Consider the following 13,603-nt stretch of genomic DNA (forward strand, 5'->3'; position numbering starts at 1 on the left):
TAGTATGAGCCTCAGTTTTCCCGTATGTATTTTCCTATACAGTAACCCTAAGATCCTAGGTCTAAATGTCCAGCCTGAGTAGGAGTAAAACATTGCATTTTAGGAAGACACTCTTTCCTTCGCCAACGCTAACCTCTGTTCTTGCTGGTTGAGATGTTTTACTGCAATTACATACATGCATGAGTCATCTGAGGAGGTAATGGGTAGATATGGATTTTTATTGCTCCTATAAATTATACTGTCATTCATTCCTGTGTTTTCCTGGGCAGGGATGGGTGCCGGAGGAAGGACCTTTTGGTCTACACAAGCTCTCAACAAGGTAGTTGTGAACATTTCTTGAAGAAATCAGGCCTGCTTCTACCTCTGAGGCCTCCTCCTCTTGTCTTCAGGCCACACTTTCCCCTTTCATTTAGCAAATATTTATCGAACACCTACAATGGCTCCTCCTGCATGTCCTCTTATGGAAGCAGAGAGAGTAGAAGGTGAAGGAGAGATACGGGGTGGTGGAAGGTATGTTTATGAGCTGCCAGATCTCATGGTTTAGTTCGGTGCTAATAGATCTGACTGGAGATGGCAATGTTCTGGAAAATCTGTTCTGCTCAATTTAGACAAACTGCAAGCGGCCACCGAGTGTGTGATTTGGAAACCCTATGCTAGTGTATAATAGATATGAGGAAGCAATACAGTGCTGGGGGGCTCTGCAGCAGATGTCTCATGGTCTTGATGATCAAAGCACATAGTCTAGGTCTGCTTACATAGTATTGGTGTTTACACATGCCTAAGTCTTCTGGAGGTGGTGCTCAGTCAGGGGTAATCCCTTTCCCTCTCCTGCATGGGTTCTCAGGACTCCTGGATGCTTAAGACAAAGAAACAGGTTCAGCCTGGAGAAGCCTGGAGAAGGCGGGTCTCTGAGCCTATGTTTCTGGGAGGGGCAGCCTGAAGACGCCTCCTCCTCCTGCAAAGGTGTTCAGGGCCTCAGACTCTGATTCACTCAGGTGAGTTGCACAACTTTATGGACACCACAAATCGTATCATTCACATTCTGGGGATTTTCTAGGCTGGGAATTTGCCTCCCCCACTACCCGCCTACCTGAACAGGTGCTGAGAACAACATAGGTGCTCAGTTAATAACTGTGGGTGATTCATCACTCAGACGTCATGTTTGAGTAGAGGCCAGGAGTCACAGATTTGAGATCCTCCCAGCTCTGCCTCTCCAGGAAAAAGCAAAGACTTTGGGGATAGTGTCCCTATCTGTCCTAAGGTTCTGTAGCCTGATTGCACAGACTACTTTGCTGAGCAGATCCGGAGATGGGGGAATAAGTTTGAAACACACCTTTCTCCTCAGGCTGGGCTTTGTCTAGGCTGGACATTCACCCTCCACCCCCTCCTTCCCTGCACACAGCGGGAGCCTTGCTGTTGGCTTCCTGAGGCTCCAGTGCTGGCGGGATCTCTCCTTCCCTTCCCTGACCTCACCCAGCAAGCCCTCCAGAGGCGGTCAAAGCAAACAGGACTTGAGCAACCTGGCCAGGAAACTCAGAACAAAAGAGGGCTTCTTTTATCAGCTGTTTCCTTTTGTCAAAAGATAAATTGTGAGAGTGATAATGTTAAAAAAAAAAGGAAGAAAAAACTAGAGCAGAAGAAAAATAAATTAGATAACATTTTTAATAAATTTGAGGCATTCATTTATTTTGTATTAAAGTCGTGTGTGATTATTATGTGCTGGGTATGTTGAGCTGTGACTGTTTAGTGGCATGTAGGACATAAAGGCTGACATATAGGAGTTCACAGTTTACCAAAGGAGCTCAGAAATAAGATCCCAGACAAATTACATGATAGCATGTCTAGAGGGTCACATGACTGCTGTGTCCCTGCTGCATACCTTTATGCTGGCTCGTGGTCGTCGTTAGTGCTTAGTAATTATTTATTGAGTGAATGGATAGGATCTTGGAAAGTCCAATATTGAGGGGTCAGTCAAGGCCACTTTGATAATGATTGGGAGACTTGAAGACTTAATGAGGGAGGGAGATAGAAGAAGGAGGAAAGATGGGATTGAGTGGAGTTGGATTTTGCAGGTAGAGAGAACAGCACATAGCTGAGGATGAGGACCTGGGTAGGTTCAACCAGGTAAAGATGCTAATAACTGACCATTGGACTAACAAGAGCAGCAGTTTCTTTTAACCCAATAATTAAAATTTCTCTAAAGGAACAGGATCCTATGGGACCTTGTGAACATAGAAAGGTGCATTTTATCCTGAGAATACAAAGAGACAAAGAAATTTTTGTTTTTCCCCTGAAAGAAAGAAAGAAAGAAAGAAAGAAAGAAAGAAAGAAACTAGCTTAATTTTATATGGCTATACAACTAACATATGCCATTATTTTAAAATTCAGGTTTTAACAAAGGTTTAGAGAAAAAAAAAAGGATAAAAATCACCTTTGACTTTACCACCCAGATGACCACTGTCAATAATTTGGGATCCCCTTGCTAGACTTTTTCCCTCAAATCTTGTGTGTGAAGACAAGTAGGACATGAAGTTGCTATATGGAAGTTGCCAGCAGCCTCTGTGTTTAACAGGAGAGGCTACAGGTTTCCATGGGAAAATTTGTTTTTGTTTTGTAAGTGATCAGAGTGAGAGAAAGATGCAGCAGGGTCTTTTCTGGATTAATTGTTGCATTTCATTTATGTGTCCTTATGTGAGGTTGCTAGGTACAAGGTGGGCACATTTATGCAAAGGTCAAGGAGCTTCCTAAGAGGTGGGATATTGAGACCTAACACCTTCTCTAACACCAAAACCAAATCTGAACCAAGAGTTCCTGACACACAGAATCCCATTATTGACATTTTTGGTATGGTTGCCCATTTTTCCTGTTAGGTTCACATATGTAGTAATAAATTAGACTGGATTAATGCTCAACAAATATTCACTCTGTTCCCCGATCCCTTTGGTGTCTATGTGTACATACATACAGAGAAAATAAGTAGTAAAACCTTGTGTCCCTTCTCCTTTTGCCATTTCATTTTGAATCCCAGCTTGGAGTTAGTATCCCTAATTAAGTTTCTTAAGGGAGTTTTTATCCTGAATTGATCCTTCATAACTCTTTGATGTTATGCCCTCAACTCTAAGAATTTCTTTCTTTCTGTATATTGCTGGGCTAGAGCTACTTTTGGAATCTCTTTAAAATCATGGACCCCTCCTCGTTGTAATATCATGGTGGTAATTTTTTTTTTTTTGTCAAGAAGTAAGTTCCACTGTGACCCAGATTTGCTGCCTGGTCCCCAGTGCCCTAGTGGGTTTCCTTGAAGCCCCTCATTGTGTTCCTTATTCTGTACTCTGAGGTTTCCCCTCTTCCTCCACATGTTCTCACATTCATTTTATTATCCAGAGAAATTATGGATTCTCTTTGGTCTGGCACTTAGAATTTGAGCCTTGAAAACAACACTTTTTTTTTTTTACTATATATTTTTTTTTAGTATTTTCTATAATGAACTGTCCAGGTTCATGATCAAATATCTTTTTATTCTTCATGTGATATAAATTAATAATCCCCCCAAATAGTAATAAAACATAATAATAACTGCTTGCATTTACTGTTTGCTTACCATGCACCAAGCACTATTTCATGAACTTTATGCAGCTGACCTCTCTCTCTCTCTCTCTCTCTCTCTCTCTTTCTCGTATTACTCTGGTAATACTACTCTCTACTACACAGATAAGAAAAGTTAGGCACAAAAAATTTGAGTAACCCAAGCAGTAGAGCTGATATTCAAACCCCATCAGTAGGCCAGATTAAAAGCCACTGGAATTCACTGTGCGCAGAAACGTGACCTGTGAATCCCACTGGCCCACTTCCCAAAGCCTGCTTGCGTAGTCTCAGGCATCCAGACACTGAAGCTCTGCTTGTGCGGAGGACACAGGTGATCTCAGATGCTCTCTTGAAGGTTCTGCATAAAGACTCTTTTTTTTCTTTTCTTTCTTTTTTTTGGTTGTTGCTGTCTACAGGTGGCGGCAGCTATTCTTATAAGGGCTTAGAGACGCTCTTTACCCAGGATTCAGATATCCTTCCTCCAGGCTGGAGCTACACTCTCTGAGAGAAGCATCTGATTGCAGCCCATCCCATTGTGCTCTTGAGGCCTTGGCCCAGCCTGTGAATGATTCAGTGATAGACTCAGGGGCGGGGCTGGAAGGGAGCACTTCTTGCACCAGCCAGGGGCTGGCCTCTGCTTCAAAATCGGCATCTGCAAGGCAGGCAGAGCCATCAGCCTCCAGACACCTGGGGCAGCTATGACAATCCATGTGACTGGGTATCAGTGCCACATGCATATGGACATGTCTTGGCCCTTGACTCTTTCCCAGGTATTCCCTGAATCATTCTGCTCGGATTCCCTACATCCTTTTAGGTCTAAATGATATCAGGGGCATTTCTGAGAGTAGACTGTTGGGCTCAGCTCCCTGTATGGTTTTATTTATAATTTCATGGTCATTTGAACTGATGACTTGATAGTGGTAGCAAAAATGATCCTATCTGAGAATGGGCAGAGGTGAGTTGGCTCCATTGGTGAAACTGTAATTGCTATAGGGGTGAGACTTCAGTAGAATTGACACACCACATCCCCTTCAACCTCCTATACCTCCTGGGAACAGAAAACTGTATGCAGTAATAGTGTGACCAGGGATGTCTTTGCTCTGGACCATCTCCTTCCCTCTGTCTAATACCCAGAGGTTAGAAGAAAGTGGTGTCCCACCTGCCAAAAGGGAGACTTGAAGACCAGGAAGCAGAGGGTGAGGAGCTGATGTGGGGAGCATGGGTCAGGGGTCCCTCAGGGGTGTGAGGAGATCATTAGCAGCAGCACTGACATATCAGAGGGTCAGAGGGAGAGCTGGAGCTGACGGTCCTGGGATGTAAACAACAGCTAATAGGTTAAGTAAGGAGACACTCAAATGGTCAGATAACTTGAGGAAATGCCTCACTTCACTTAAGATTTTTATAATCAGGCTGCAAAGATGAAAATAACTCATAAAATTGTGCATTGGTGTGTACATAGAGAAAATGGCACTCTTGTGTACTAACACTGATTCACAACCCTTTATCTGAAATCCTTGGAGCCAGAAGTATGTGGGAATTTGAATTTTTTATTTTCAGATTTTGGATACAGCAATATGACGTATGTACTATGTCTTATATAACACTCCTCACAGGGATGAGGGTAATATCCACGATCAAATACATTTATATGTCTATAGTGAAATGTCCAAATACTCGGTACTAAATGGGATAATTAAAGGCTGTAAATCGCCTTGTGTTCATTCAGGTCAGGGGTTGCCACCACATAATTTTATATACTAAATTTAAGAAGGCATTTTCAATTTTCAGAGTGTTGTGGGGATAAGGGATTGTAGACCTTGCAATCTTTCTAGAAGACAATTTGACAGTATCTATTAAGACTCTTAAATGTGCACACCCTTTGCTCTAATTCTACTTCTAGATTAATTCTATGAAAATAATTATAATCACATGCCATAATCTAGCAACAAGGAAGTTCATCAGTGCATTATTTTTGTTTAAAAACAAAACAAATGACAACAACAACAACAAAAACAGAAATAAACTTATGCCCACCCATAGCAGACTGATTCCAGAAATATAATGCATTCGTACAACAGAATAAGAGGTGGTTCTTAAAAACATAATGTTTACTTAATGACTTGGAAAGATGTGCATGACATGTTATACTATTTAATAGACCAGATCTAAGCTATGAACATCTTAAACATGAATCTTATTTGCATAACAAAACTTGGAAAGGTAGACACCAATTAGGGTTCATCTCCAGGATGAAGATATGTGGTTTTAATTTATTCATTGCCAATGTGGATTTTATAATTTTCTTTAGCCTAAGTTTGAAAACTAAAACTTTCTTATCAATAATTTTAAAGCATTCAGGTGCGGATAAGCTAAAGCAAGGGTTTCCACCCCTTTTCCTCTCTCCACCCTCTCCTTAACAAAAGTAACACATATCAATTTTTTACCTATTCTCCCTCCCTGAGGAACATCTGGCCCAGGGCAGCTCGCAAGACTCAGTGCCTCCCCCTGAAGGAGGTGGCTGCAGTTTCCAAAGCTATGAGGCAAGCTAGGTGGGTTGTCCTTGGATGGCTCTGGGTGCCCATTTATCACAGGTTGTCTGGTAACCTGAGGGCCTTATCCTTGGTGAGTGGTGGTGGCTGACCACTCCTGGAAAGGCCTCCATCACTGCTACAAGGGCCCTGTACAAGGGGCCCTCCATCACTCCTACAATGGCCCTGGCGGGAGGGGTCCAGGTAGCTTCTCTGAAGCTTCAGCCTGATGGGTTTTCTGGAAGTCCAAGGTGCTGCTGGCTCCAGACGGAGGGAAGCTGCTGGAATAGGGAGGCAGCATGGGCCCTTGGCTTATGTCCACTCTCTGGGCCTCCAAGCCTTACAGCTTTTACCTTCCTTTTGTGCTTGAAAAATAACGCATTTCCTCAACTTCTCTTTTACAGTGCAATGTCCCTGACATGGGAAACGGGCATTGAATGTGTGAGGGTTCTTCCTCTTGCTCTTCTTGAACCCAATTATTAAATAAGAGGAATGTCATATGGCTGGGGGGGGGTCCTAGAATTAGGAAATATATGATCCTCTCTTCCTTTCTTTCATTCCCGGCCCCATTTCATATGCAGTTCCAGTTAGCCCACCAGATCAGGGACTGGAAATTTCCACCCTTTGTGTGCACAGAAAGAAAAGATTCAAAATCTTTTTTTTTTTTTTTTTTTTTTGCAATTCAGACTGGACTCAAGTGTGAGGCCCAAGCTGAGCTCATCATTCTGTTTCCTGGTTGTTCCATGCCCATCCCTTCCAATAATGCTGCTGATCCCTTCTGTGTAATTAGTGGGGACATAATCAATACATGAGAGGAGTCTTTCTAACAGATTTGAGCAAGTACATTCTTTTAAAAATGGGATGGGAGGCAGAACCTTAACAGGCTTCTACATGCCAGCCAGAAAAGTGCAGGCAGATAGTCAGCTTTACCTCTTCGGCCATGAACATTTATACGCTTTTGTGGATGGACCCAGCCCCAGGGAGGAAAGTGAAGGAGTTAGGAAGAGTTCTGAGCAATAACCTGGGAATTGGAAAAGGGCGAGTTTAAATGGGGAAACTCTGGATGGAGTCGCAGTAAGAGCAGCTTTGGAAGGCAGAGGTACATTGGGTGGTGAGGCGGAGAGTGGGTGACACAATGGAATTAATGTTTATGAAGCACTGAATGCTGTCTCATTTGATCTCTGGGGTAAATGATCAAATCTCCCCATTTACAGATGATCTTAGCACCCCAGAGGGGTGATTTGTCTAGCTGAAACCACACTGAGGGATCAGCCTCAGGTTTATCTCAATTTTGAGGCTTAAAAAGAAAAAAATCATTCTTACCATAACTGAAATTTCTTTGTTCCTTCACTTGTTTTCCTCGGCCTTTTTCCACCAGTCTCATCCAACACACCATTTTTCCACCAGTCCCATCCAACACACCCAGGTTGAGCCATTGCTAGGCTCAACCTCTTAAAACCCTGGTTGGGATCACCAACTAGCTCATCCCTTCCCCTGTAGCCTCATCCTCTGTGGGTGGAAGAGTGCTCCCCTCTCATGGTCTTGCTTAGGGGACAGGAAGGTGTTGGCCTAGATGTCCTCTTCCAGGCCCAGTGGTCATGGTTTTATGGTTGAAGGGCCAACTCCTTCACAAACATTTTACTAATGAATTTTATGAGTTTCTTGTTGCCATTAGGCATAAAGCAGCTTCCTGGTTCCCAACCAAAGTTGCTTTTCTCCTTCTCTTTTGCTTATCAGATATACAGCAGGACTGGGGGTCCCAATCTTGGTGCTTCATTTTGTCTTGACCCAGCCTTCCCCAGTCAACCACTGATCATTCACACTGTTTGAATGTCTCTCTAACCCATCTTTCACCTATTTCTACTGCTACAGATCTCATCCACCACTGACTTGCAGAGTTTCCCATCTTTTATTTCTGCCCCTATTATTGTTACCCCTTGTAACATCCATTCTCTGCATTGCACCTGAATGATCTTTCTAGAATACAAAGCTGACCACAGCACTCTGCTATTTTAAATCCCTCATCTACTTAAATCACCCCAGGCAGCAAGTGTCAGTCCCCATCCATCCTTGGGTATTTCTCTTCCTATCTGGGGAGTCTATCACCCACCCCCCATTCTCAGAATTTCAAATACAGATCAGATTGTTACTGAACTATAGTTATACCTGTCTTCTAGCCCCCATCTTATCCCTTTGGACAAGAGAAAGTTCTTCATAATGACTAACGTAAAAAAATGGATAGCATACATTCTCTTTCCAACTTGTGGCATAAATTTATCCCCTCCTTTTCAGGGCTCTTAGATTTTTGGAAATTAGAATATTTTGAAGAACATCTAGTTCTTCAATGGAAAACTTGACTCTCAAGACTAAATCCCTGTTATGCATTTATATATTTGCTAATATTCATTGAGCACATAGTATGTTCCAGGTACTGTTCAAGGCACAGTGAACAAAGCAGATAAAAACTCTATCTTTCCCTTTATTTGATCTAGGGGGAAAGATAGGAGTATACAAGTTAAATGAAATGTGTGTCAGATGGTGAAAACTGTCAAAGAGAAAATAAAACAGAGAAGAGGGACAGAAAGTATTTGGGCAGAGAGGTCAGAGAAATCACTGAGAAGAGATATGTCAGTGAAAGAAGTAAGGAGGGAGACAGCCCTATAGACTGTTGGGAAAGAGCTTTCCAGGTGAGGGTATGCCAACAGCCAAAACCCTGAGGTTTTAATGGGATTCATGTGTTTATGGCACATAAAATTGTGTGTGTGTGTGTGTGTGTGTGTTAGTTAGTTAGCTGTGTTACTCTAACAAATTGTAACAAATGCTTGAAATGATCAACTCATAAGGACTTATAAGGAAGAACTTTTTTTTTTTTTTTTTTTTTTTGCCTCATGGTTTCTTAGGCTTCAGTCCATAGTGCTTAACTCTGTAGACTTTGAGCCTGTGGTGGGGCAGCACATCATGGTGGGGAGCACATGATGGAGCAAGTGGCTCACCTTGTAGTAGCTGGGAGGCAAAGAGAGTAAGAGGAGGGGGCCCACTGTTCCCTTCAAAAGCATACCCTGATGTCTAGAAGACCTCCTGCTAGGACCCACTTCCCAACAGGGCTAACCTGGGGACTAATCCTTCAATGCACAGCAGTGTGGTTGCCTGGGTGTGAGCAAGTCAGAAGTCCATGAGACGGTGGGGACAGGAGAGCACATGATGCAGAACATCACGGATCATTGTGAGACTTGGGATTTTACTCAGAAGACCAAGCCTTCGGAGGGTATTGAGTAAAGAAGGAGCATGATCTGACAAGTTTTAACAGGAGCTGGCTCCTACAAGGGTGAGAGATGAAAGGGAAACAAAGATAAAAAAAAAAAGGAGATTATTGAAGTGAACTAGGCCAGAGGTGATGGTAACAAATGGTCTGTTCTTGATATGTTTTGGAGATGGAGCCAATAGGGATTTGCTAGTGGATCAGACATAGAAGGATAAAGGTGGGGAGTCTGCAATGGCTCTGAGGGTTAGGCCTGAGCTGCTGCCATTCTTTTTGGAGTTGGGGAAGACTGCAGGAGCACCTTGGGTTTGCACCTGTATTTGAGATGCATAGCAGGTGTCCGTGTGGAGGCAGGTAGGCAGTGGGATATCCAGCTTCAGGGAAGAAGCCTGGCTGGGAGTTGCAACACAGGAGTCACCAGCATTCTGATGGTATGTCTAGCCCAATGCAGAGGAGAGAATGGAAGAGAGAAGTCCAAGGGCTGAAGTCTGGATCCAATCTCTCAGATTGGAGAGAGGAGGAGCTCACAATGACTCCAAGCAAGAAGCAGTCAGCAAGACGGCAGAAAACCCAAGGGGTATGTGAAGGAAGACAGTTTCAAGGAGGAAACATGGAACAGGTGTGAGAAATAAAAACAAAGGTTTAAAAAAGTCCCCATGCATCTCAGTTGACTTATTTCTTCTAGTGCATCTGTGCTCGCTCTGAGGACAGTGTGCTGTGATGGGCGGGGGCCGGGGGGGGATGCCTTAGATGGGAAGGTTTTCTCCCAGGCTCATCTGAATCTTCTCTAACTCTGAACCTTTGCACATGTGTTTCTCTAAACCTTGCACCTTCTTTTGCCCCTTCTGGTTGGTGAATTTCTACTCGTTGTTCAGGTGCCTTAGAAACATCTCTTCCAAGATGCCTTTTGACCCCAAGTTTGAGTCATGAACCCCTCCTATACCTTCCTGTAGCAGAATGATCTAGATCATCACAGGGTTGCTTTGTGGTGTCCATGAGTGTACCGTACGTGAAAGTGATTTTCAACTGGAAAGAGTCATTCAAGCCTTTCTTCTTCATTGACCCCCTTTCTTCTTGCTTTCTCTTATTTTTACCCCTCTTCCTCCTTCTCATTTGGCAGAGGTCTTTAATCAGAGGACCAGTGGTAGGATAGGCACCATTTCACATGTGCATTCTGGGGAGAGGCCCAAAGCTTTCATCAATATCTGGGAATACTTGACCCCAGAACAATAAAGAATAGCTACACATGTTCTTGAACCAAAAGCGTAGATTAATGAAATAGGCTTTGCTCCTTTGCCTGTTGTCATTCTCTCCACTCTGCTTTGTCCTTCGAGAACATAGACAAAGACTTAAAATGTTAAGGGAAACTTCAAAACTTTCAGAAAGGAAATGATTCTTTTTTTTTTTTTTTTTTAATACCGGGGTTTGAACTCAGGGGCGCTAAACCCCGGAGCCACATCCCCAGCCCTTTTTTCTGTTTTATTTAGAGTCAGGGTCTCACTGAATCGCTTCGTGCCTTGCTAAATTGCTGAGGCTGGCTTTGAGCTCACGATCCTCCTGCCTCAGCCTCCCAAGCCTCTGGGATTACAGGTGTGTAGAAATGAAACAATTCTGAAACGCTGAAGTTTAATCTCAAAACAATGTCTTGCTTCAAAGTTGTTTTGCTCCCGGGGAGACAGCTCCAATAAATAGGGCTTCTTGTGAACATTGTGGAGAGTGTGAGTTAAATCCAGGTCCTCTGTGTAGCCAGATTTTTCTGGGGAGCAATTGAGGTAAGCAGATGTGGAGTAGGATTTGCACCAAGGACTGGAAGCACTGCCCAAGGCTCCCTGGCAGAGCTGCCTTCCCCCCTATGGGCCACTGTGCCCAGCACTGCCAGCGGCTTCCTCCCTCTGAACTTGTGAAAAGCCATTACTATCACTCAGTTTAATTCCCATTTAATATAGTGTCGAGATAAAGACTGAGGATTCATGGGTTCGGCCTGTGAAGGTGCAGTGCAAATGTGTGAAAATAAAACATCCTCCGACCTCGCCATCAGAGACGCAGATTTTATTTATTTTCTTGGGAGTGGAATGTCTAGTGAGGTGGGTTTTTTTTTTTTTTCCTTTTGGTTGTTGTTGTTGTAGCTCAGTGGGGTATTAAATTTAGGGAGCAGTCTGATCTGTCATAGCCAGAGCCAGCAGGATTGTGAGATGATGTGACCTGGAGATACACGCCTTTGAGTTTTGCAATAAATCCCCTGGTCTGTGGCACAGGCCCTGAGGGAAGGCTCCAGCTTTGGCCGCCCTGAGCACTAGTGTGGAGTCATAGCAACAGGATCATGATAACACTACCAGAGTGCATTTTGAGGCATTGTCTTAGTAGGGGATCTCTGCGAAGCAGATCCCCAGAAGCCCACAGGAATTTAGGGAGGTGAGAAGGGGAAGGAAAAGAAGCCCACCTAATGAATAGGTCACTATTGTGGGCAGGTGGGACTCCACTTTCTGGTATCTCTTGAGACACTGTCCCTATGCAGAATAAGGATGTTGAAATATTATTCATGAATTCCCATCTCCCATTGGAGTGGGGTTTCTCTCTGGGGGAGATTTTGTTGTTGTTGTTGTTGTTTTCCTTTAACAAAACACTGCTGGCTTTCTTTCCTATATCTTCACTGATTTCCTTCCTTCCTTCCTGTGCTGAGGATTGAACCCAGGGCCTTGTGTATGTGAGGCAAGCACTCTACCAACTGAGCTATACTCCCAGCCCTCTCCATTGGTTTTCAATCTATTTTTTGGGATCTTCCTACTTCAACAGCATCATTAACAGTGGGATCTATGAGGGCTCGGTTTCTTTCTGTTTTTCTTAGTTATCTATTTTGTCATCTTACATTACTTTATCTTCATCTTTGCTTTTAGATGCATGTTTGATTAGGACTCTTAACTGCTTGCGTGGGCAGACTACTAGTTGCCCTGTTAGTTTTATTGTTCCCTTCTTCCATAGTAGTAGAGTCAGCCAGACCCTGTGTTTCTCAGCTAGACCCTACATTCCCCAGCTTCTCTTGTGACTAGGTGAGGTCAGCTTTGAGACTTGGCCAAGTTTCAACCAACTGGAAATGAGCACAATTGTGTGCAACTTTTGGTTAATCTCCGATTTAAAGACAAGCCACTTGCCTTGGATTCTCTCTCCTCCCTCCTTCCCACAGGCTGGGATATAGACCAAGTGGTAACTTCCAATTTCAGTGGGAACACATTCTGGGGTTGATGGAGGAAAATGATGAAATAATCCTGGGTTCCTGAATTATCTCATGGAGCAGAATTATACAACAGTAAAATTTTGCTTTATTAAGTGTCTGTATTTTGAGTTTCTTTGTTACATCAGCCTGAGGGTTAAGTAATATAAACCATCCTAGACCTCTCTTCTGAGGTCCTGGCCCATTTATTCAAATCCAACGCTGTATTTCTGCTTGAATGGCTCTCAGGTCCTTGATTAAAATTAACCTCTTAATTTTCACTTCCTCCCTCCCCTAGTACAGTTCTCCAATATTATCCTTTTTCATAAATGTCATCTTTGTCAAATTATTTTACCACTAATATGTTAGGATTCGTTTTTAATACCTCCCTTTATCTTATCTCCATATCCAACTCAATCACCAATTCACATTGATTCAATTTTTTAAAATTTATCACATATCCGTACACTTAGTTTTCCTTTTTGAACTTTTAGATGGAGTTCATCATGTGCTTCTCATTGTTTTTGTAAGTTGAGGTAGAGCTCCTTTTTGTTTTATTTATTTATTTTTCACTTTTTCTTGTCTCTATTCTTTATGCATACTCCCATATCTCATCCCTCTATGGGTTCCCATGGATGTGTTTGGCATGTGTCTTAAGTATATATCTTTGGAAAATGCACATTTGTGTATGAATATGCTTTCATTTTTGACCTGGTAGTATAACAGAGAGTTCATTCTAAATTTTGTAACCAACAAAATGCTTTTAGGGACTTACCAGTATTGCTTTATGAACCTCTAACTCATTACTTCTGTTTGCCTTTTGTGTTCTACAGTGGGCTGGTACCATTTTTTGCTTATCCATTCCCCTATTAATGGACAACTCATTTAACACAAAATCTCTTCATATATATATATATATATATATATATGGAGGTGATACAAAAATAATTCCCTTTCATATATTCCTTCAAGTACCTGAGTGTATGATCTTCTTGGATGTATATCCAGGGGTGGGATTTCTGGACC

This window comes from Marmota marmota, unplaced genomic scaffold (assembly GCF_001458135.2).
Source record: "Marmota marmota marmota unplaced genomic scaffold, marMar, whole genome shotgun sequence".
NCBI lineage: Eukaryota > Metazoa > Chordata > Mammalia > Rodentia > Sciuridae > Marmota > Marmota marmota.